Source organism: Paralichthys olivaceus, chromosome 7, assembly GCF_024713975.1.
Source record: "Paralichthys olivaceus isolate ysfri-2021 chromosome 7, ASM2471397v2, whole genome shotgun sequence".
Taxonomy (NCBI): Eukaryota; Metazoa; Chordata; class Actinopteri; order Pleuronectiformes; family Paralichthyidae; genus Paralichthys; species Paralichthys olivaceus.
Genome location: NC_091099.1, coordinates 19,066,977 through 19,091,417, shown reverse-complemented (window position 1 = coordinate 19,091,417; position 24,441 = coordinate 19,066,977). Strand labels below are relative to the sequence as shown.

At 42.1% G+C, this 24,441-nt stretch overlaps 1 long non-coding RNA gene across 1 annotated transcript; it reads left to right on the top strand.

Moving 5' to 3' along the window:
• The first annotated feature begins 15,320 nt into the window (after positions 1 to 15,320).
• On the top strand, positions 15,321 to 21,647 carry LOC138410838 (uncharacterized). Its single transcript, XR_011243456.1, has 2 exons — positions 15,321 to 15,719; positions 19,593 to 21,647. It is a non-coding gene; the product is annotated as an uncharacterized lncRNA (long non-coding RNA).
• The last annotated feature ends 2,794 nt before the right edge of the window (positions 21,648 to 24,441 follow it).

The following is a 24,441-nucleotide window of genomic DNA, read 5'->3' as shown; positions in this document are numbered from 1 at the left end:
AACCTTGGAAACTGATCTTTGGGGCTCTGGTGATCTGTGGTCAGTCAGATGAAAGAAACTGGACATTTAAACAATATAATGCCAACATTTACCTTTACTCATCCTCCACTAGTATAAGCAGTCCCATAAATCTGCATCGTAGATTCTGGTGTTTTAGGTCTTTCTTAATTTAATCTTTATTTTATGTTGGTGGATTAAAATCTCTCTTTTGTGCGATTCTCGGCCAAAATATTGAAAACAATTGCACAACTTAAATTTGAGAAATTAGGTCACAATGGACATACATTGACACTTGACATAAGTGACCAACAAACAAAGCTCCATACCATACCTAACCCCAAAGCTCTTTAAGTATAGACAGATATGTCTGTGGCAAAGTGCAGAAGGTGAGGATTAAATTCATAATCATGTTTACTTATTCTCTAACACAACATTATTTCATATGATATTTTTTATAATTCATTAAGGGAGTTTCTGAGCCATTCTGTGTGTTTTAGGAGTTTGAAGAAACACATTTATAACCTGAAAGTGTGAATGCTTAAGGTTTTGCAAATGTGCACAGTGCATGTGCTCATCAGTCCTTGTGAGCATACAAGGGTTGTTCCCCTTGTATCAAAGATGTGGTATAGGAATTGATGCAAGTGCCGTATGTGCACGCACTTTTACACATGTATTTCCACAAGTGCTACAAGTGAAGAAGTGTCTGGGAGCAGACAGGAGGAATCCAGATAGATGATAGACACGGTGCAGCATTTATAAAGGGAAGCATGGCTTCTGTGCCCCCCCACCCCTCACACACAGCCCCCTCCGGGTAGCACAGCAGGCATGACCCATCTATTTATACCAGGCCAGGGGGAGGACAGGAGTGGGGGGGAGGAGGAGGAGAGGGTGCATGGGCAGGTCCTGTTACACATGCCAGGGGGGATGGCTGGGGCAAGCCACAGGGGGATTCTGCTCAGTCAGACAGGCTGACCTCCCCCTCACCTCTGCATGAGGCAGATATTGAGCTTGCAAGCTATGTGTCTTAGCAGAGGGATGGAAGAGAAAATTTATATGTGCACATGAAGGTGTTTGAATGCTTGTGCCTACGTGTGCGTGTGGAGCTACATTTACAAATGAAAGCATGCGTAACATACACACTCCTGCATGTGTGGGTGTGTGTGTGCAGATCAACATGTGTATACATGTGTGATGGAGTATGCATGTAGTCACGCCTATGTACATAATATGTGTGTCTGCTTGTCAGGCTGTGAGATGAACCGGACCCAGTGACCCCCCCAGCAGAGCCATAAACATGCCAGGTGAAGAGGGCTGGATTAGGCAGAGTTAGCTGATCCCGGCGCGGCCCCCCGGCCCCATCCTTAGAGGTAAAAAACGACCCCAATCATTGTAATGACAGGGCACGCAGCAGGGGTCGCCCAGACCACTCAGCCCAACCTTGCCAGCTGCTTCTCATCTCTCACACAAAGTATACAGTCACATGTACGTAGAGAAAACATACACACCCTCGCATGCACGTGTGTGCGCACAGACATGGTGAGGCTGCAGGATGCAGAGCGAGGCACAGACATGTACGATAAGCTTTATTTTTAATTAATATCAAAATGCTTGAACTGGTGATTAAACCAAGGTCACTTAACAAATGAATCATACTAATTTGATTCCATTCTTTTATTCTATCTCAGATAAATACAATTGCACATTCTTCACCTTTACCTCACCCTTTACTTTTTTCATTTTTACACATATCAGATCTTTGTATATGCTTGAATGGCCTTGCATACCATAACCACAGGCAAAAAAACCCTAATCTGTCTTGATCTAATTTGTTCTGTGGATCCAGTGTACAGAACATAGCTTCTACTTTAGGGTTATAAGATTAATAGCCTTGTATGAGGTTGTGAAATTCAAGGACACATGAGCACTAAAATCTAAATTGTGGTCACGGACCAAAAGATATTTTGAGCTGGAGTACACATTTCATAGTGTTCATAGAGTTCATAGGACAATGATGAGAATTTCAACTGTGGATTGTGGCCAGTTTCGATATACTGTACATTTAGAAATACATCAGACATTCTCTATTTGTTGTTTTCTCATGTAAAGTGTCACAGGCTTAGGCTTTGTTCCTCCTTGCTCATGGGAGCTGGTGAAACATGCACTGCCATGTGGCTGCTGCTGCTGACCTGTAGGGCCCCCGTCTATTAGGGGAAGCCTGAAGCCCTGACACGTCTACATGCCCAACTCCGCTCCGGTCTGCCTGCGGGGCCCCTTTCAGCTTGGGCAGTGCCCCATCGAGCTGCATCTGTCGCCAGCTATATTTAGAGGGTGGGACAAATACCTTTCTCCCTGGATATGAACTTCAGCTGACAGACAGAGGGCCAGAACAGGCAGACGGGGGCTCTGTACAGTTTGTAACCTTGAAGAACTTGTTACCCCCCAGGCTACAGCTGGCTGCTGTCAGACTCAGCACAGTGGTTAGCAGTTACAGCTGAATGCTAAAGCCGTAAATACAGCGCAGTTAACCACAGTTAGCATTGAAAAGCTTGGTTTGGCAGTAGTTATTAGCACCAGTGCCTATAGTTCCAGGACCGCTGCCAACGCAGAGTGGAATATACAGTAATGGGCACTGATAAAGATATTTAATACTTCTCCCCCTGTGATTGATAGAAGAATTACGAATACATTTCTGCAGATTTGAATCACCTTCGCTCCCTACATTTCTGCCTACAAGCATTTGTGTGTGTGTGGCAGTGCCAGCGAGGCAGCCAGTGTGTGATATATGACCATGTTGCATGGCCATCTGCTCTATATAATCATAAACAAACGCAGGCAGGCCAGATTCACAGTATCATTTCCAAGAGGTCTAGGCCGGGGAACTGTAGTTATGCTTTGGTCTTTGGGTAGATGTTTGAGAGATATGCTGTAGAAACGGGCCCCGGTCATGCAACAGCATTCATAATTCATTCCACAAACACAACACGGAGGCCGCTCTGTCCCATATGCACACACATGGCCACATTAAAGAGCATGGAGCCAAAGGGGACAGAGTGCATTCTGAAGTGTAAGCAAAGCCACTGACTGTCTCTCTGTCTGTCTCTCTGTCTGTCTCAATGAGAACTTTACTGTGACAGGCCAAGTTAGGCCTGGTTTTACTGCTGGAGGCACCTCTGCTATATTTTGCACATAGAGTCTAAATCAGTTACATAGCAGCAAAGATACACACTGATGCAGTGAGGGAGTTTTCACAGCAGCACAACAGAGACTTGTGCTCTTTTTTTCACAGCAATAAATGGACTGCATTTATATCACTCTTTTCTTGTCCTAACGACCACTCAAAGCATGAATATCACTCATACATTCACACATTGAGGACTCAGCCATCAGGCGCAATTTGGTGTTGGGATTAGTGAAAACCCTGTTCTACCTCCTGAGCCACAGACACCCACATAATATACATATTTCTCTTTTGTGTGTAAGCTGTCAATATGTTTTACTCCACTGCTGGAAACATATATTGTTGTGTATATTTGTAAGGTATACTGTATATCTATATGTTGTTGTCTGCTACAAGTCTTTAAATGAAAGCATCAAATGTTTTCCCAATAGGGAAGCACTCAAACAATTTGTGTCTCTGGCTGATGTGTCCGATATCACCCCCACTCACTAAATCGGGATTTCTATTGAGAGGACAATATGGTGAGCCCATCGGCAAAAGAAAAAAGCGCTTTGAGGCACTACTTTTTCTCAACGCCACCAATTACGTCATTGTTCCAGGATTATGATATACAATAAATACAAAGCCAATGGTATTCCTACAGTAAATAATAAATGTTTTAATTTTAGTATGTCTGTATGTATTTTACACCTTGTATTAATACTGTTCTGCAAGCACATGGATGACTACGTTTCAATGTAGAAATAAACTTGTTTGCTGCATGTTGTGATGCGCTGCTCTGCTCTCATTTACATAGTTAACCACCACAGGTCATAGATTCGTCTCGTGCGGGTCATAAAAAAACAAACTACGCCATCGGAAATATTAGGAACGTACACTAAGACCTGTCTGTCTTATCCTCACGATGATTCAGATATTCTTGGTAAGAAGAAGGATTAGAAATGCCCGTTGGCTGCCCTCTCTCCTCTCCGCCATTTTTTCTTTCTGTCAATGTCGCGAGTGCATGATCGTAGATATTGCTCTGTTAGTGACCATTGGTTGGACACTGCTTTTCACAGTCCACTAAATAAGGTATAAAGAATTTCACTAAACGTTCCGGACAGGACTTCAAAATGGCAAATTCTTTCTGTAGTGGACAATATTAGTGAGTGATTACAGACACAGCATCTGTCTCTGTCTCAATAATTCCGGTGCTACCATGAGTTTGTTGAGTGACAGTGAGTTAATAAAGTTACTTAAAAAAAGGGAGAAAATAAGCAACTCTAAAGACAGTAAACTGGCTGATTCTATTAACTGTGAATCTGGTGTGAAATGGAAGAAAATATTTGTTAACTGAAAATGTTCCAAAAGTAAACTTGGCTACAAATGATATATTCAGTAAATGATTCATTTTGATGGAACTGTAAGTCAAATAACTACAAAACAGCTCGGTTTTCCACTGATCATGCGCTGTCACTGAAACACTGTGATTTTGTTCGACTTTGCAGAGTTTAGCAGGAGGCCGATCGAGAGAGAAGCAGCAGACACCTACTGAAAGCATGATATAGTAGCAGCAGCCTCGGGGTCAGATGACAGGAGGATTTTAATAACATCTGCACATGTAATCATATAACTTCAGAATTCCAGAGCTGCTGGCAGCGCCGCAGCTACTGCTGTCGCTGGAGGTCGTAGGGCGGGGCGCGGAGTTTATGCATGTGATACAGTCACTAGTTGGGTTTGAAGCTGCGGCTGAGAGTGTGCTGCGGTTACGACAGAGCTATAGGTACATGAGCAGATGTTGAAACTTCGCACGTTGGCTATAGAGGATCTTAGAAGCAGGCTGGTTATTTTTCTATGGCGGCTTAGTCTGCTGGGGAGGAACAAGAGGACTGATGGAGGGTGGAAGGGGGTCCTGCAGCTGTGGGCTCTGCCAGCTCATTTTGCCCCACTGGAAAAAGAACCGCTCATGGCATCAGCCCAAGGTCAGTGCTTTGAGAAGAGGAGCTGGGCAGGGTCCAGAGGGGCATCTGATTGTTTGTACGCAGTCAGTCGGCAACAATTAAAAACCCCTCCATAAGAATATTAAGCATTCTACCATTGCACACTATGAAACCTCCAATCCTTAGCTCCTCCCTGTTTATATTTATTTTTCTTTTTAACCCACTTTCCCCCCCCCTCGCTTTACTCCGTCCTCTTCACACTGCTACCTGACTACTTTGGCAGTGAGACACAAAATGGCGGCGGGGAGCTGAGAGCTGGAAGGCAGAGAGTGGAAGCCATTTTCTCACAGATCCAGGCCCGGCTCAGAGAGGGAGTCAAGACTTCCTTTTCCTCATGGACAATTAAAGACTAGACTCTGAGCGTTTGCTCTATTCACATGAGCTAATGATTATGTGTGTTTTTGTTTGTCTTTTTTTTTATCTGCTGCACTAACAAGCCATTGGGACCACTTGGCCTTTCAAATGGGATAAAGGCACATTATGATTTAATCTAATGCAGGCTCACATTATAAAGAGTCTCAGAGTGGCGATAGATGTGGACAGAGCAGTGCATACAACAAATGAAACTTATGCAGCATCTAATTACAGGCTTCATCTCATTAAATGAAATGCAAGACAACGCAACAGCATTACAATGCATCATTAAATAAAAACATATCAAATTTAAAATACATTATGGTACTTACGATGCTGCAGCGATCGCCAGTCTGTCTGTCCATGAATTCACTTGTTGGCTGAATTGTTTGTGCCTGTGGCTGGAGTCGAAGCCTATCTTACTGCCTATAAGAGAGAGAGAGAGAAAGAGAGAGAGACTGAGGGTGAGACTTGTGTGAGGTCGAAGGGAGAGACAATTTACAGCAATAGAAACAGGAGAGTCGGACAAAACAACACAGAGAGGCAGAAAAGGAGAGAGAGATCAGCTGGGAGAGCCAGCAGCAGCAGCAGCAGCGGCAGAGGTCTCCTCTCTGTAGCCTGTTTACTAATAAGCTTGCCCCACAGTCTCGCCTGGCCAAGGAAACTCATTAGTGGAACATATAACACGCCGCACCCTCCTCTGCCGGCCTGTACACCGGCCAACTCTCCCTGCCGCATGCTCGCCCAACACCAACACACACAAGCTCCGCCGTGGTCTCGGCCTTGCCCAGTATAGCACCCACTCGCTGCATGCGTGCACGCATTTTGGCACTCGGTATTGCTGAAAGCCCACGGTGTCATGTGCGTGGGCGAAGTGGCGAATATGCGCATAAAAGGTGATTCTTCTGCTACACAGTATGTTCACGCTCACACATGAGGGCACGTACAAGACCACGCAGAGTTGATGCACACAGCAGCTTCTGACATGTGTTGTCCGGTAGCATACACACGTGGGCAGGTGTGTGATAACGGGACAAAGGACAGCAGAGGTATTTAGTCATCATTAGACAAATCTCTGTTCGCAGAAAAATTAAGAGGGTGGTGGAGATAAAGAGATGTCGGCGTTGTCCTCTAGAAGACCAAGGAGGACGCTGCCAATTAAAGGACTGCACACAGCACGGTGGCGGCTGCTAAAGGGTGATAATTCTGGACAAGGACGCTAATTGCAGTGTGGGACACAGCCTTTGCCGGGGATGGGTCTGGTCTATATTGTTTCTAATGTTTGTAATTACAGTGCAGTGCCTTGGAGCGCAGCCAAGACATGTTTATGGGCTCATGAGTAACCTAACTCCTCCAGCCCGTGGAGGGAGATTCATGTCCTGGCTGTGCACTCAATGCACTCTGTGTGCGAGTGTTGTTTGTGTGTGTATGCATGTTGGTGACTCATAAAAGCCTGGGCGACTGTGTGCAGAAGGGATAGTCTTCAGCACACACACATACACACACATTTTAAGCTGAAGTTCTGCAGTACTTCGTAGGGTGACTTATGTGACTCTACATACAAAATCTTTCCACCTTTCCAAAGCAGTGTAGCAAGTAAACCTGAATATATAAACATTATGGCGAACTGCAGTTGTATAAAATCGCATTCAAATCAGTACAAGAAAATGTATTTGATATTCCTTTCTCTATGAAGTGAAACTAATAACACAAAGACAGCTCAAGCCAGGATATTTATTTTTATCACTCGCATGCAGCCAACATAATTCAGTCCGGGCCTGATAAATGGCGAGGAAGGGGATTTACAGTATTTTGATAGTCGGAGAGTTGCAGGCGAGGCCTTTCAGCGCTTCCAACCTTACCTCCGAGTGGAACAGTTCTGCTGATTCTGCAGTTTCTCCCTGACTAAATTGCCTTGGCGACAGAGGAGGCCAAAAGCTGCAGAAATATATGAGCGTTGGAAAAGAGAAGTTTGAGTGGGCGCAGCTCAGCATTATCTGGAATATCACTTTGCCTGGCAGGTACATAAAACAAGGATCTGTCCTGACGATGTGCACGGAGAGACACTTGCATCTGATGCTGCGAAGTAAGCATTTTGTTTTATTTTGACGATTCTAAATGTTAATCTGCTTGGATGATGGCAAGTCTGACAAATTCAGTTTAAATGCTCTGGTCTAAGCAGTGAAACTTGGGTTGTACAGTAAGTGTACGAGAAAATCATCTGGTAAAAAAAATTACCTTGACCTCGGCCAAAGGGCCCATGAAAGAAGACCGGGGAGGTAGAGGGGGAGGAAAATCTACATCATTTGTCACCCCTGAAACTCTCCCCCAGTCCAATATTATGTCATTATGAGTGTCTGCGCTGCCTCTGCGGAGTTTCTGTGGTTTAGTGGATAAGTTACATGTGACGCTCCCAGCTGACATCCTGATTAACATGGGGGGAGAATAAAATGGACCCCAATCCTCAGTAGTCAATGGAGTAATGCACTAATGGCTTCCATGTACGGCGAGAGAAGCGTGGGAGAGCAGGTTTAGGCACATTGGTGTGGATTTATATACAGTATGTGTGACATGTGTGAATCAACACATGTGCCTGTCGTTACTTTTCTATACTGTTACACAGAGTCCCAAAAATGATATGTGTAAGTGTGTGTTTGGGTTGGAGCCTCGTATTCAGGCCTTGTCGACTTCCTACTGTACTGTACTGCCGATCCTGCACGAGTCCTCCACTGCCTGTAGTGGCCACTGTAGATCCACTCTTCTCCTGTCCCTCATTCAAAGCAGCACAGGAGGCCAACGGGGGAGCACGGCCACCTTCTACCACACAGACACCCGCTCTGACTACAGTTTTGCACCTCCAGGAGTTTTGAACAGGCTGACAACTGCTAAATGAAACCCTGAGGCAAATGTCACCATGATTGACACAGGAAAATGCACCCGGCTGTCTTGCAGGTTTTTTTTTTGCAGAATGCATTGTGACCATTAGATATGCTATCGCTGCTGAAGTGGGATTTCAATCCAGCTCCATGTCTGCAAGCAGCGACCTGCTCGTGCTCACTCACTGCATAGTGTGAGTTACTTTGCACCGCTGCTTATAGTCTGTCAGTCTCTGTCAGTCCTTGGTGAAACTCATAAAACTGATATATCCCGGATAGAAATATATTTTAAATCAGCATAACAACGTGTCAGATTTTATCTCACACGTCCATCATTTTACAAGTAAATTAGTGTTCGCTGACTTGAATGTGAAACATGACGACACGGACAATGTGGCTGCTTCTGCTGCAAAGACAGAACTCCACATTAAATGTATGCACACATTTCCCACCTAGTAGTTGAAATAGAAATGTTAGAAAAGTTAAATCAGGAAAAAAAATATAATAAAAAAATATTTTTATGTAAAATAAAAGTATTTCCAAAAATCAAGCCTAAAACCCCATTTTGTTAAAATGAATACATACACCATAGTCAATATGTCCAGTGATTAAATAAATAGAAAATAAAATGACTGGGGAAGACATGAAATATCCTCTTACAGGACAACACAAATGCATTTTCAGCCCACTCAGCACTATGTGTGTATGTTAACCCTGCATGTCAGTCCTCCACACAGCTCAGACAAACCATATCATTTTCATCATGCTGGGGTTTCTCAGTTTTATTCAACTTTTAACGGCTCACAGAAACCATTTTAGTGGGGGGAAAGAAAAAGAGGCTTTATTATTGTGGCAGGAAAAAATATATTGTATATTTATAGTGAGTGTTCACTTGGCCCCGGTTCCCCCCACAGTCAAATCTGGATTTCTTATTAGCCAGGAGGAAATTGGATAGAATCACAGCAAGCTCATATATGAAACAAAATCACATCATTTTAAATACCAATTTATCCACTTAACAAATGTAGCAGTGTGTCGGTGGCTTATTGCTGTGTTGTGTTGGCGAATGATTCATTTTCACTGTGTTGCACTGGTAAGAAAACACTGAGCGCTGGCACATGACCTAAACCCCACAATCAACACTTGAAAAGTATCTGGCAGAAATACAAAGACCCAGAGAGATGGAGTCATCTATAGAGCTGCTACACACACACACAACCATTACAGCAAAGAACGTACTTATCGAAACAACTTTCGACTGCATTTAGATAACACTGCTAAATAATGATATTCCACCCCCAGATAGTTCCCATCTGTTAATTATATGTGGTAATGTATGAAATAAGATTTGAAAATGTTTAAGATATACTAAACTCAGACGTGATGATGCCTCAGGCTGCCAGTTTGTGCAAGGAGGTTTCTCTATTTTCTTATCTACACGGACCTTTTTATTTTTATAACGTTAGAGAGAAATAAGAAATAATGTAATTCTGTAGCAACTGGGCTCATAAGGAATGAAAATGAACTTGTCTAAACGGCAGAAGAAGTAAAATGAAGTAAACAAATGAATACGTTCTTTAAAATAGTTATTGTGAGCATTTAAATGTCAAGTTTCTTGACAGATTAGTGATTTTGCTATTAAATATTTAAAAAATATATTGTGCAAATACTCACAATATTATAAAGAGTAACCAAAACATTAGTAAAGCTGAAGAAGGATCCAGAAAACAAGTAGAGGAAACAAGAATATTATTTATGCAAATGCATGCATGTACCACACAAACACACACACTCATAAAAATAGCAGAGTATGAGTATTCATTAACCATAACTGTATTCTCTAGACCAAAATAAAAAAAAAATTCTCTTTGAAAAAAATTATACAGATGTATTTAAAAATGTTTCCCTGCAAGTTTTCCCTCCTATGAACTTTACGTCAGAACTTTTAAAATTCTAATAATTCATATATATTTTTGTAACATTTATTATTTTTCAGTTTTAAAACTACCTAATAGGTATATGTCTAACATATACAAAATCAAACAAAGCACATTAAACGCAACCCATAAAAGAAAAATGATTTAAACATTTTAAAAGCCCGACCTACCTACAACAATAACTATTTACAATTACTGTCAACACTGCAAAACTATAGCTCTACACAAAGTACACTTAATTTCCACTATGCCTTTGTTTGCATTTTTATTTGCATTTTTCTGGAAAACCTATAAACATCTGAGGTGTTTTCATCAGAAAATCCAGAAATTCACATCCAAGTTCAAGGCCACAGTCAAGTTCATGTTTTAGAACTTGATGTTCTAGACCTGCAGTTTCCTTTAATTTGAAATAATAAATAATTATTATATAAACTGACTGATGGAATCTATGAGAAGAGCACATTTGGCACTCGTGGAGTTTATCAGAATTAAGAAGTATTTGAATACACCAGTTCATTACCCGAAGAGCTGACACCAAAAACCCCTCAGGAACAAAAATAGACAAGGAATATGTTCATGAAAAGTATTGATACCTGACATGCTAGCAAAAGAAACATTTTTAATTATACATATAAATATGTACATTCTATTGTGTACTTGTATTAGTGTGTGTGTGTGTGTGTGTGTGTGTGTGTGTGTGTGTGTGTGTCCCACAATTGGCTTTGCTGTACTTGCTGTGTGGCTGCAGTAAAGCTGAAGTTTTTCCTCAGTGCACAGAATGCCTCATTGTGGCGGCACCAGGCTGTTGGATTGGTCAGGTATACTTTTACAGAGAAAAAAAAAATACTGCAAACCCTCACCATGCTGCCATCTGCCTCTCAACACGTAACCTTTCCCTGGACTCACTGCCAGAAAGGCCTGAGGGGTGGAGTAGTGTGATACTCTGCCAGCCAAAAACCATGTGTCCACCCAGGCACAGCTTAGTCATATGGAGCATAATCACCTGCGTATGGAAAAATTAAATGTGGAATCACCTGTAAGTTGACACCAGGTTGGTTTTTGCCCTTTCTAAAAAACATCGGTGCCATACAAGATAAGTAGCCTCACATCTGACCACAAACCAAACCACACACCAGTGATGGAAGATTTCCATCAATCAATTTCTAATTTAAACAGATATTTGAAAACTGTTATTACTACGGATCTAGTTCCCCTTACAGGCAATATTTCCAATTAAATCTCATGAATAGACCCAGGGCTTCTATAAAAGCCTGAATTCCCCATTAAATTGATCATTTAAGCACCAAATACCTGTAAAACTGCCAAACCAGCCATTGTAAATTACGTTTAATTAAACAAACATTATCCGAAGTAACTTTTCTAAAGTAAAGTTTATTATTTCACAATTGTTGAATTGCTTACAGATGATTAAAGCTTATTCCGGTTTGTTCCTCTTCAAAAGGGAATATTTTCGTACGCTGTCAATATCAGTGTAATTACAAAATACATATATTTTTCAAACTTTATCCGCACTTGCCACAAAATGTTACCCTGCGTAGGTTAAGTTATATGACATCAAAGAAGCAAGCTACATGCAAAAATATGGAAATTTATATGATTAATGCTGCATTCGGGCGTATATAGAGGCAAATAAAAGAACAGTTTTATAATTATTCTGTGTTCGCTTCTCTTAGCTTGGCAAATACAACCCGCAAAACCTACACTTTATGTTATGATAGAAAGTTTTTGAGCAAATCGGTACAGCATCTATATTACCACCATATAGTGCACGCTGCCCGGACCGCAGCACACACATACACTCAAATACCTCCACAACCGAGGCCTTCCACTCCTCCACTGATTATCACAAAGGAGGATTTACCAGGCACAATTCAAAATACTGTTAATGACGATTGTTTCTGCACTACTAAATTACAAACAGGTTCTGTAGAGGGCTGGGAAAAGTTCAAGAAAGAATAGATTTTTGTCTGTAAAAGAAAGTATCTGTCGCTCTGATGTTCGCTGCTGTATACTTTACGGTCCTGAACTACATGAGCATATAGGGTTTTTATATTTGAATGTATTAATGCACACTGAGGTAAGGAGAAACTTTGTGGAAGAACCTCAAGTGCATCAAATGTTTATTTGCAGAGGGCGCTTGTTAAACATCGAAAACCTAAAGTGTAAACATGCGGACAAACGCCCATCAAAACCACACAAGTGTGCACATATTAAAACAGATATTACTCACCAGTATTCCACAACAAAGAAGGCAAATGTCCGGCCGGGGATCCGAAATCTGGCGGCTCTTCCGGCTTGATCCACATCTCTGTCAAGGAGAGGAGAAAACCATAAGCTCCTGTTTGGTGGTTCCTCGCAAGACCCAGTCACTGTCCCCTTTCACATCCCCGAACTCCAGCCTGAACACCCCAGCCTCAATCTCAGCTCCAGACTCACTCCTTCTTCCAGCCACAGTTGGAGCCCCAAAGCTCAAGGCTGCACGGCCCGCCTGCCACCGGCTGGGTCCGGGCCTGGCGAGGCCTGGAACAATAGGAGGCCATGAGGCTGTCTGCAAGGTTCCAGCTAAGCCCGTCTGCTAGTTAACAAGTCTTTGAATGAGGAATGTTAGCAAACAGACAAACAGCATGTCTGATGCATGCAAATAGCACAAGCAGTCCAGTCACAGCCTTCGCTGGGTACATGAATAATTCAGCAGTCTATATGCTGCTCTCCCACATTGCTCCCTCCCTCTCCCCATGTGAAATGCCTTCACTAAAGTAAGTGTGGTAAAGTCTTCAAACCCCTGCTTTAACAACACTCCTGCTCATCATATCTGTTTTAATACTAAATATTAACATGCAATAATGGCAGAAAAGTGGTCGTTATTGAGGCACAACATACAGCGCTACTTCCGGCACTTTGCCGCAAAAATTTGAGATTTCTCGACTACTGAATTTTTTCTTATTGCTTTTTAATGTCTTTTGTTTGCAGTTGGCACCTGTCCCAGACAAGCTCCGGCTCAGCACACCACTCGTTCCCCTGATAGGAAAGCCGGTGTGAAAGAGAGAGAACAAGGGTGAGTGAGCGACTCAGAGGCAGAGACAGAGGACATGGGGAGGAAATAAGGAGAGACAGAGTAAGACGAAGGAGGTGCCGTACTTCACACCAGTCACTGGCGCAGAAGAAGGACATTTCTATAAAACACAGATACGTGCCGGGCTTGGATACTGGTAACGTTTTCTGCTTGTCATCCGCACTGGTCATCCAAGACCACGAGCCCACCACAAGCAGGTTATACCCATCAGAAATGGCGCCCCGGCACTCCAGGTTGAACAAGGCCCATCACGTGGCGAGTCACCACCTTCGCAAATTTCCATCCAAAAAAAGAGAAAAAAAAATCAAATAAACGCTACCAGAAACCCAACGGTGAGTGAAAAAATATGAGAATGTGTTACATTTTTAAGAAATAAAACATAGGAGTGGAAGAAAAAGCAGCGAAATCCAAAGTGGTGCAAAAGCCAAGGCGTCAAAAGTGAGTAGAGGCCCCTAAAAAGCAACTTGTTGCCAGGTTTTGCAGAGCTGCTGTGCAGCTAGTTGCAGGCAGAGGGTTAAAATCCAGCTAGTAGTGAGTGAAAAAAAGAAGCCCCGTCTATTGAAGGGCGGGCTGTGGGGAGGCCCTGACTGTAGAAATAGCAGCAGACTTTTTCTTTTTTTTCCCCTTGCAGAGCTTAAGTCTCCCCCTTGCGTGTGGCTGGAGCAGAAAGAGGGGAGCAACCGAAACAGAGAGAAAAAGAGGAAAGAGAGGGAGGGAGAGAGAGAGAGAGAGAGAGAGAGAGAGAGAGAGGGGAAGAGAGGAGGAGACAGCGAGCGCACAGTGAAGGGGAGAAAAGCTCCACTGATGATGAAATAGGAGGTGCGGCAGAGCGCGCGAACCAGTCACTTTTTCATCACATGTCCAACACAGCAAGGAACTGTATTTGCACTGGAGACGGGGGGAGGAGGAGGGAGGGTGCATTAGATGGGTGGGAGACGGAGACACAGAGAGAGAGAGAGAGAGAGAGAGAGAGAGAGGGAGAGTGGGAGGGTGGAGAGCACTAAATGTGGGAGGGGTGGAGGAGGAAGAGTGACACAGAAATCCACTCCTCCATGCAACGCGCAGACGCAGTGCACTGCACACTCAACACGCCATACTGGGGATATACACAGTACACACAGTACACACAGTACACACAGTACACCTCTGCTGCTAGATCAACTGGTGAAAAGAAAAGCGAGGAAGAGCAGAGACGGTCGTCCGGAGTCGACATCCCCCGGCCGAGGGATCATTGAAATATGGAGCAGTTCTGAGAGCTGGTTGAATTATTAACCTTGATCTGGCTCTGCACTGGGGTTGTCGCTGGACGCTTGTCTCGGGAGCACACTGTAAGAAGCAGCACACACTCTGTTGGAGTGCGTTAACTCTTTAGCGTGCCACAGTGACTCGCAGTGAATGCACACACACACACACACGCAGGAAAAGAGATAAGCTTGCACAGTGTTTATTTCAGGAACATGTGGCAAAGAACGCATGGCCGGGACCCTCCTCCTCCTCCTCCTCCTCCTCCTCCTCCCCTGTCACAAAGCAAACTAAACGCCGAGGCTGAACGCTTGCAGCAAATCTGGCACAAAGTCAAAAAGGCAGATAAGCATTTTTTGGGGGGGTGAGACTTGCTGCTTTTCCTCAAGGTAAAACAGCTGCCACTTGCAGCACATGCAACAGTTCAGAGAACATTTTGAGAAACTCCTCCACGTCCGGAGATGCTGATTTGTCTCTTTTAAAAAAAGAATATTAACGTCTAAACAGTTTGTTCTGACTGAATCCATGCACCGTTTTACACGAAGAGTAGAAGCGAGCCAGAGAGGGAACTCAAGGGGGGGGGGGGGGCCTCAACAGCATGGCTGTTTCCACCATCTTAGATTGTATTGATTATTCTTTGCAGTAACATCCGTTTCTCGCACACATGCTAGCGCTCTTTCTCCCCCCTCCTGTCCCTCCCTCCCTTGCTCTGCCTCTGTTCTGCCACCTTCTCTACTCGGCGATCAGCGTTTTTGGCTTTTTCCGTTTGTGGAAGATTACTGTAACGCTATTGTACGACAACTTCCTGCCTCTTTTGGCTTTGGTTCTCAAAAACTGCAAAGGCACAAGCTCGCAGCACTTACTTTTTCCCCCCACGGCCTTGAACTACAGGAGCTCTATGAGGAAGTAAAAGGAGGAAGGGGAAATGTAAAGTGTATCTGTCACTGAGGAGCTATTTTGATTGCATTTCTGCTTTATAAAAAAAAAAACGACTGAGAATTAAAGAGGGCGAGAGGGGACCACATGCCTAGCAGACACAATGAGAGAGAGAGAACAAAGGTGGGGGTTAAACTTTTCTTACTTTTACTTTGTTAAAAACTTTCTGTTGGTTTTAGAGGATCACTGCATTATTAGTGGGGCTTGGGCTTCGTGCAGATCCGTCTAACATGGCTGCTGCTTCAGGCTGCACAGTCTGCGAGGGCTGCTTTCATAGCACGGCCACCACCCTGCTCCTCGCCAGCTCTCTTCCTAACTACAGCAGCACGGTGGCTGGACCACAAAAAACTATTCTTCCGTCTTCCCTCCTCTCTGCTCGACGGGTTTCAGGGAAAACAGAGGTGGTAAAACGCAGATGTGCGGAGAGTCGGAGGGGAAAATGTGAGCATGATTTACTCTATAGTTCAGAAAGGATTGCAATGCATTTGTTGTCCGCTCTCCACTCCCTAAATGTGATAGATGCACGCATGGTTCAGGTGTCTGCACTGGCACCAGCTATAGAATCCTATTAGGAGGAGTGCAGCTGTACGTCACATCTCGCCATGAGTTTTAACCAATTGAGAAACCCATGACTTCATTGTGGCTCAGATGTATGAAGCTGTCATGTGTATAAGTTAGGAGAACTTATTATAAAAGTTGAATCATAAAAATGAATGTGTGAGAACAGCAGACATTGAACATAGCCACACAGTTTTCTGCCTTCCTGCTCAGTGTGCATTTACTGCACTTTGCATGGCATAAAGTTCACATGAGGATACAGTTTTGGTTTTGGGTCGCCTGCCAACTCTCACCACTGCGCTCCCATACACTGTTCTCTGTTGCGTTTACCGATTATTCATCATGTTTTAATATTAAAGTCATTATTTATCATAATTTATCAGCTAATACAGAGTTACAGAGAGTTATGGAGTTAAAAAAAAATCTGTTTGTAAATTTTATCCATTTTCCAAGTTGTTTTTGCACCTTTACAATCTTTACTTCTTTTTTACAACTGCTAATATTTACATTTTTGTTCATTCTAGAGCAAATGATTAAAATACAAATGTTTTTAGAATTAATAGTGACACAAAAACATGACTATGTGGAAGAAGCAGAGAGAAGAAACAGTAATTCATTCGGAGCACATGGCTGCTACAGCTGTGTGATACAGAACCAGTCAATCAGTCCTATTGATATGGGATGAGAAACAAAATGGCAGACGGCGCCATGTTACAGACTCAGCACGATGTCATCTGACTATTTTATATACAACAACAAAAACGAAAAACGTCCTCTAACCTGCATATTTTTGTGGTTCATTTAGTGAAAAGCATCAGATCACTACTAAAACTAAAAAGGTTCTATCTCATGGATAGCACAGAAAAGCATTTTGATAATACAAACAGAATAGGAACAAATACATAATGTTTAAAAGAGATCATAATTGCAGCAGTATAAATTGCACATATGCATCCACCATCTGTAAAATAATATTTCGAAGAAATACATATGTTTATCAGGGCCTCTGATTAAGCCTCGTTTTGCATATAGTGGTTGGCAGCAGGCATGAGGGACACACTTAACACATATTTATGTGCTTTAAAAACACTTGTTAGTCACGGCAGGCACTCTGTACAGAAAGTTCAGATAAGGGGACAGGTCAAAGACACATTGCTGCATAAATATGTTGTTTTTCTATAGCTTTATTCCTACAGCCACAGGAAGCAGTGAGGAGAGCTGGAGGAATATGAAATTGCAGTGGGCAGGGGCTCTGCAAAGACAAACAATATTTGTCATCTGCAAACATCAAGGACGCATTAGGAGGCGAGGAAGGTGAACGAGGGCTGGGCTCTTTGCTTGGTCAGCAACCACTGCTGCATCAACACACTGGTCGATAAAAAAACACACACACACATTGTAATGGTCGTATTCAAGTGCATAAAAGATGACCACAAAAAGTATCCCCACACTACTTTATACTCTCCAGGAGCAGGGGCAGGAGTCTATGAGGTGGTCTTGCTTAAGCTGCGCACGTGTCTAAACAACTTCTCTATTACACCCGAGACCTCTGAGGGCACTCCCCATCGAGCGGGGAACAAAGGCCATGACCCCTGGGTCAAAAGCGTTACACGGGAGGCCAAGCGGGCCCATTGAATTTTCTATTGGTGTTTGCTTAAAGAAGGTAAAGATTACTAACACATTAACTAATGCCGATTATGGGGTTATCCCTCGTGGGACCCAGGTCCCAGGGCAGCACATCACGTCTTATTAACAGAGCCTGACCTTTGACCCCAGCAGTCACCTCAGGCAGCAGACTGTGACCACTACTTTCTGACAAACACACACACACACACACAGGGAAGGAATGAAGAGAATGAAAGCAAGGTGCAGCAGCTTGGAAACATATTTCTGGAGAAATAAATGGTGCAATATTATCACTGCAAGGTATTGTTGCACTGCTCATGCTCTCCTGCACCCCTGTTTAAAAACGAAGGATGTTTGCAAACAGTGCATTATTTATGTAACTTCGAATAATCGGTGTAATATTTATAATCTTCCTGATTGAGCATGATTGATTGAAACATGTTGTTTCGGAGGCACGTGTTCTGGAGGCTCGTCTTCGACTTCATAAAATGGGGGCATGTGCAATAAAAGTTCTCATCACAAAATGGTGGACACAAGACATGCGCAGTATTGATGTTCCACATTTATCAGATGATGATGGTGAAAGGCAAAAGAAGGAGCGACTCTTCATTAACACTTTGTGTTATGATTTTCACACTTTTAATTTTTCATCAGCTGAGAGGTGAAAGCAAAATGTGATGTCCGAAAAACAGAAGCTAATAAAACCTCAAAATACACACACCATCTCTGAAATCCCTGCATCAGATCATCTGTGGGTCTTTTTCCCCAATATAGAATCAGAATTGATTTGATGGACACCAAAGAATATCAGGATTGATGGAGTTTTCCTGGAGAGGGTTCTTAAAGGTCAAGTTCAAGTTTCTGCAGAGAAAGTTTTTCCTCAATTTGTCTTCTTTTAGATATTACAGTTGAGCATTTATTTGCACAATTAACTTTGAACATTTCAAAAGAAGGAACATTTATAAATTACAAAATGTTCAGTTTATTTTAGAAATTGTTTAATAATTTAGAATTTGCTTTTGGTTTAAAAGCTGATTTACAATAACCTGGCAGCTGTTTGCTTTCTGCTGCCCTCATAGATAATAAAAAAAGATAAAAGTCAATATTAAATAATAATTTATTAGGAATTTATATTGTAAAAAAACTAAATCCAAAAATGAATTTCTTTAAAATATATTACTCAAATTATGAGTTTGATATTTATTTCAAGGTGTGAGAAGGAATTTCTTATTAAAAAAACTAAAATGTCAAGGATCCTGATTTTGTTCATGAAACATTTTAATATGGATGAAATGTATGTGTTTAAATCTAAAATCTATTATTTCTACTTAATACAAATGATTACTAATTATTACCATAGTACATATACCACTCTCCCAACAACATTTTAGTCTGAAAATGTATTTTTATGTTTTTCAAACTTAAATACACATTTTAATTCAGTAAGAAACAGAATTCAGCCACAAAGGACTATATAGACACCTGTAAAATTTTCAAAGATAAACCTAAATTTAGACTAACTTAAAATAGTTTGCCACGATGATTTTAAATATGATAAATGAACACAATACATTCTGACCTCTTTTAAGGAATACATTCAATAGTATTTGACCGTTTTTGTTGGCATTTCACAAATCACAAAATCCCTTAATTCCTTCTAAATACAAAATGTTGAATTTGTTTAGTTTCATTTTGTTGGAAGTAAGTTCAACAGACTGACGGTATATTCGAAGGTATGAATGCGGGATCATCTAAAGGAGACAAAAACTTTTTAAGGCAGAAATGAACTCACCTCGCTGTTTCTCATATTAGGATTCTGAAGGAAGAAGAGGAGGAGGAGGAAAAAAGAGACAGAAAAGAGTGAAGGAGAGCTCCTCATGAGAAGAAGCGGGAAACGATAGACCTCTTCGATATCACACCTCGGAGTGGACGACCTATCCAAAGAGGGATGCGCCCTCGCTGTAATTAACAACTACTTCTGGCAGCTCCTCAACAGCCAAACATATTGTCCTGGATCAGGGCAGCTTTCATATGGCAACATACAACCAAGGCACCATGGAGAGAAATCCAGACTAGAGATTAATAGAATCAAAATGTTGATAACAAGGCATTAAAATAAAATGAATGCAAGTTTTAATATTTAAATTTTTTTATATTTTAGATATCCCTTCATTTTAATCATCAAAATTCAAGAAAATATGGGAAATTGGATTTTCACACCAAATTATTATTTCTTATTGAATATATTATATGAATGTTTCCACACCACATTAGTCCTACGATATTACAAGACCAAAGTAAAACACTGATTCAAGCAGCATACACTTTTTATATCCAGTATTACAGCACTAGTAAGCACAAGGGTGTGATCAATGTTAAAAATTCAAATAATAATTAAATAACCCTTTTTAACAGCATTTCTCGTTACTCATTGTAATATTCAAGTTATTCTGGTAATTACAAGAGGCATTTCAGTAAAATAACAAAACCTTGTTCTACCTGTTGTATTATATTACTTATTACCTTCTATTACTTGAAGTATTATTGTGTGGTGTTAAGGCGCTATGTTAACTGAAGAACTGGGACAATTCTCAAAAAGAGTCAAAGATGCATTACAATAAAAACTTAACTTTCTCTTCTTCTGTCCATGTGACCAGCCTGTGCCAGGCTTGTTCATACCTGAACTCTCGCTTTTCAGTTTCCCCCTGAAGGCTGCTTATACCCGTTTTATTGTTGTGGCCATCTTGTTTTATTCTTCCTCCATATTAAGCCAGGAGAGCAGAGGCCTGGCATTTTAGGGGCTGTGTCAAAACGCCTGTGTCGGCACCGCAGGGCTGCACGGAGTCCAACAGTCGAGCCATACGCACTCAGCGGTTCACTGCCTCGACAAACACTTTGTGCATGCTGCTTTGTTTTCTTACACGTACTCTCTAGATTCCTTTCTCCACTGAAAAACAGCAAAACATGCATCTTATACACTTTATCCATTCCATAAACATGCTTTCCCTCTGGTGCCCGACACAGAGCCAGTGAGCTCTCAGCCCCTGAATCACTTCACAGCACTTTGTCTTTTGGGATCACAGCAGAAAACTCACAAAAAAGCTTTGATCACAGACAACAAGTGAGGCTGGAAATATGGATATTCATCTAATTCCCACTTCACCGATGCAATTTAATGAGCTTTATAATTGCTTCTAACTTAATGCATGGATAAAAAATATCTGTGGCATCCCTTATAAGAGGAAACAGTACTGATATTGATTTGAAAGTGATGAGGATAAAATCTTTGATTGCCTAAATTCCAATTGGCTGACGGACTGTAATTGATCTGCATAATGTTATTAGCAGGGGGATATTTATCTATGTGGGAGAGAAGCAGTGCTTCACAGGACAGCTGCATAAACAGAGGTTTTATTACTCCATGGGTTATTTCTGCACATTTAGTGGCTCTTTGCAATTCCAGTAAAATATTATTTTTATGTGCAGCAACATAATGTGTTGAAGACACGCTCCAAATTTGAAAGAAAACAGACAGAGTGCCAACAATACAGGTCTAATTTTACATTGCACATTTTCCTTATTTTACCATATTTATTAGTTCTCTCCTATATTTTACTTGCTACCTGCCTGTTTTGCTTTATCACCTCTGGAAAATGTGCAATAACACTTGTCACTTTGGTTTTACACTTGATCCCTGTATATAATATTACAGAATAGTATTTGACTTTTATTTTGAGATGTGTTTTTACTGAGCTCTTTTAACTGCATTTTATTTAAATATTTTTTTTTTTATCTTGCTGCATCGTCCAACACTATTCATTGCACTGTTGACCTTGTGTATATGACAATAAAAACTTGAAGCTTGTACATATTTTAAAGTCTGTAATGGTCATCTTAGGCCAAATCGTATGGGGGCATTGCCATAAATATGACTACTTATGATGTGTAAAAGCTGTTTCCTCTTTTTTAGATAGTCATCGGTCGTTGCATTTAAGTGAATAGTAATAATAACTCATGTTATTAGGGATTGTTTTGATAAACCGGACTCTTTGGTGCAGACAGGGGTTCACTGCATTCCTGTGTGTGTTTGCTGTGTGGTGTGCTGGTGTGATTTAGAAAAAGGTTTTGCACTAAGCTACTGTACATAGCATGCTAATATGAAATTTAAATAGTTATTTAATATTTTCAATAATACGTTTTTGTCTGCAGTACATTTAAGTTGCCTGTTTTCATGCAAAGTTCTGCTGCACTTCATGGGAAAGCATTTATTATCATTCCTACCATTATTATCCTCGTAATTCTTATTTCTGTTATTATTATAATGATTAAATAGGAATACACAGCCCTTTTCCCATAGTAGGGGGTAAACATTACAGCTCTCGATGTGTAAATGACATGCACTTCTTATGCTAAACTGTGCTGACTATTATTTGTGCTATATTCTCTGGTGTGCTCCTCCTCATCTTCATCATGAGGTTAGAGGTGTGGACAGTAAACAGGAAATGGCCATGTGACAGCCTCTGACCTCTTACACCAGCTCAGAGCAGCTGAGGGTCACATAGAGGACATGACGGTGGAGGGAGAAGTCAATCTTATCCTTCCGTTCCGCCACAGGCCCGTGTGCAGCGACAGCAAGATGAGCTACAGGGCTTTCCAAAATCCACACTCGTTTGGCTGCAGAGCAAGGCACCAGGGCCGTGTGTGTTTCAAAGGAAACGCTGAGGAAAGCGTATTTTCGTGGCAGCAGCCGTGCACTTGACAGTGTGTGTTAGCCCGCCTCTGTGTCTTTGCTCCGTCCCCACCCCGACTCAATATCCCTCAACACCGATATCTGTTTTCTTTAGTGGCCAAAATGGCACGCAGCCCATTTGTCTCACAACAGTGGAGAATTCTACTGTGTCTCATCTCAATTTGGTTCTCATGTGCAGGGAACGTTTTTTCGTTTTTCTGCGTACACGTTACAATACGGCTCTGCTGAATGGCCCAGGGTCACAGGGTTAAAAGGCAGAAGGCACTGAAAAAAGAGAGCAAGAGAGAAGCATCAGCTCCTGGACGGCTGTCAACTGAGCCTGTGTCTCTGTAATGGGGTGGGGGGGGGGGTTGATAACCTGGTACAAAACCAACCACTAATGCCCCTTAAATGTCAGAGACTGCAGAAAGGAAGGGAGACAGCAAAAATGAGAGCACATTCATATTTCAGTGTGGCAGATGCTATAATGCGTTGGTGCCTCACAGTGAGTGCACACAAGGACACCAGGAGAGAGAAAAAGAAAAGGCAGGCATGAAGAAGGGGAAATGAAAAAGAGCCGCCCCATCTGACGGTTGTCTCTATTCGACAAAGTTCGGAGTGGATCCCTCGCTCTCTCTCTCTCTCTCTCTCTCTCTCTCTCTCTCTCTCTCTCAAATCTGGTAGGGTGGGGGTCGGGGTCGAGTCTGGTGTTGGGGGTGGGGTTGGACTTGCTGGAGAGAGAGTGATCTTTTTTTTTCCAGTGGGGTGAAAGGCGGACGGTCATGTGTGCAGAGCTCATGACAAAAGGCCCTTTTATGTGCAGCGTATGCAGATAGAGGAGGCTCCTTTGTGCACAGATGGAGATCCCATGCCTGGGTCTGCCTGCGGCGGAGAGGGAAGGGAGGGAGGGACGAGAGGAGAGAAGAGTGTTGGTGAAGGGAGGGGAGGAGAGGGAAGGGAGGGGTGTCTCTGGCACTGAGTGCCATCACTGTGTCTGGTGGGGGGAGGGGGCACGGAAAAAGGAGAACCAAGCCCGAGTTCTGGTCCTGCCAGGTTCATACCGGGAGGATGGGGTCATTAGGTTGGATAGCGAGACAGGTGACCTCATGGTGGGATCACAAATAGAGCCCCATACTGTCTGACAAATAGATCAGAGTCCAATATTATTTGCAGATATTCTCGAAACAGCTTGGAAAAGCATGAATTACCACAAATAAATGTAGCATGCAAAACTAATCTGACAATAACAAAGGATTATGAGGTTGGATAAGTTTAACCTACTTTTGTCAACTATAGTATCTAAAGCTCCCAACAGGTTAAACTAGAATGTCACTCAGTCAAGGTATCTGCCAATAGTCCTCTTATGAAACCACACTTAGATTGACTAGATCTGGAATTTCATGGATCTGCACCAATTCCCAACGCTCATAAATATCAATCCCCTAAACATGCCTGATTTTTTAGCAAGATCCATGAATTATACTTTATTGTAAAATATTCATATCTCACAATGTGAAAAGGTAAAACAAGGTTCCTGGGTTCGCCCCATGATCCAGATCTGAACCAAATGGGTTATTTTGTTCTTCCATGACCCATAAAACATCCGTCGACCAAGCTCTGATGATCTGTACAGGAGATTTTATCTTACTGACAAACAAGCAAACAAACAGACGGAGGTTAAAAAATAACCTTGGAGGAGGTAACAATCAAATAAGCATCTCAATCACAATTTTTCCACTGCAAACTGATCATATTAATGACATGAAGTGTGAAGTTCACCATCAAATATCTGCTACATTAATACATGGTGCTGTGACCCTTGTACCTTCCCCGTTTAACTTTAGTTTATCCATCTCTGGGTAACAGTGTCTGAACTTGTCCACTCTACCCTGGTGCCACCTCTCCCCTGAGAGACGAGGGGACTCCCACTGA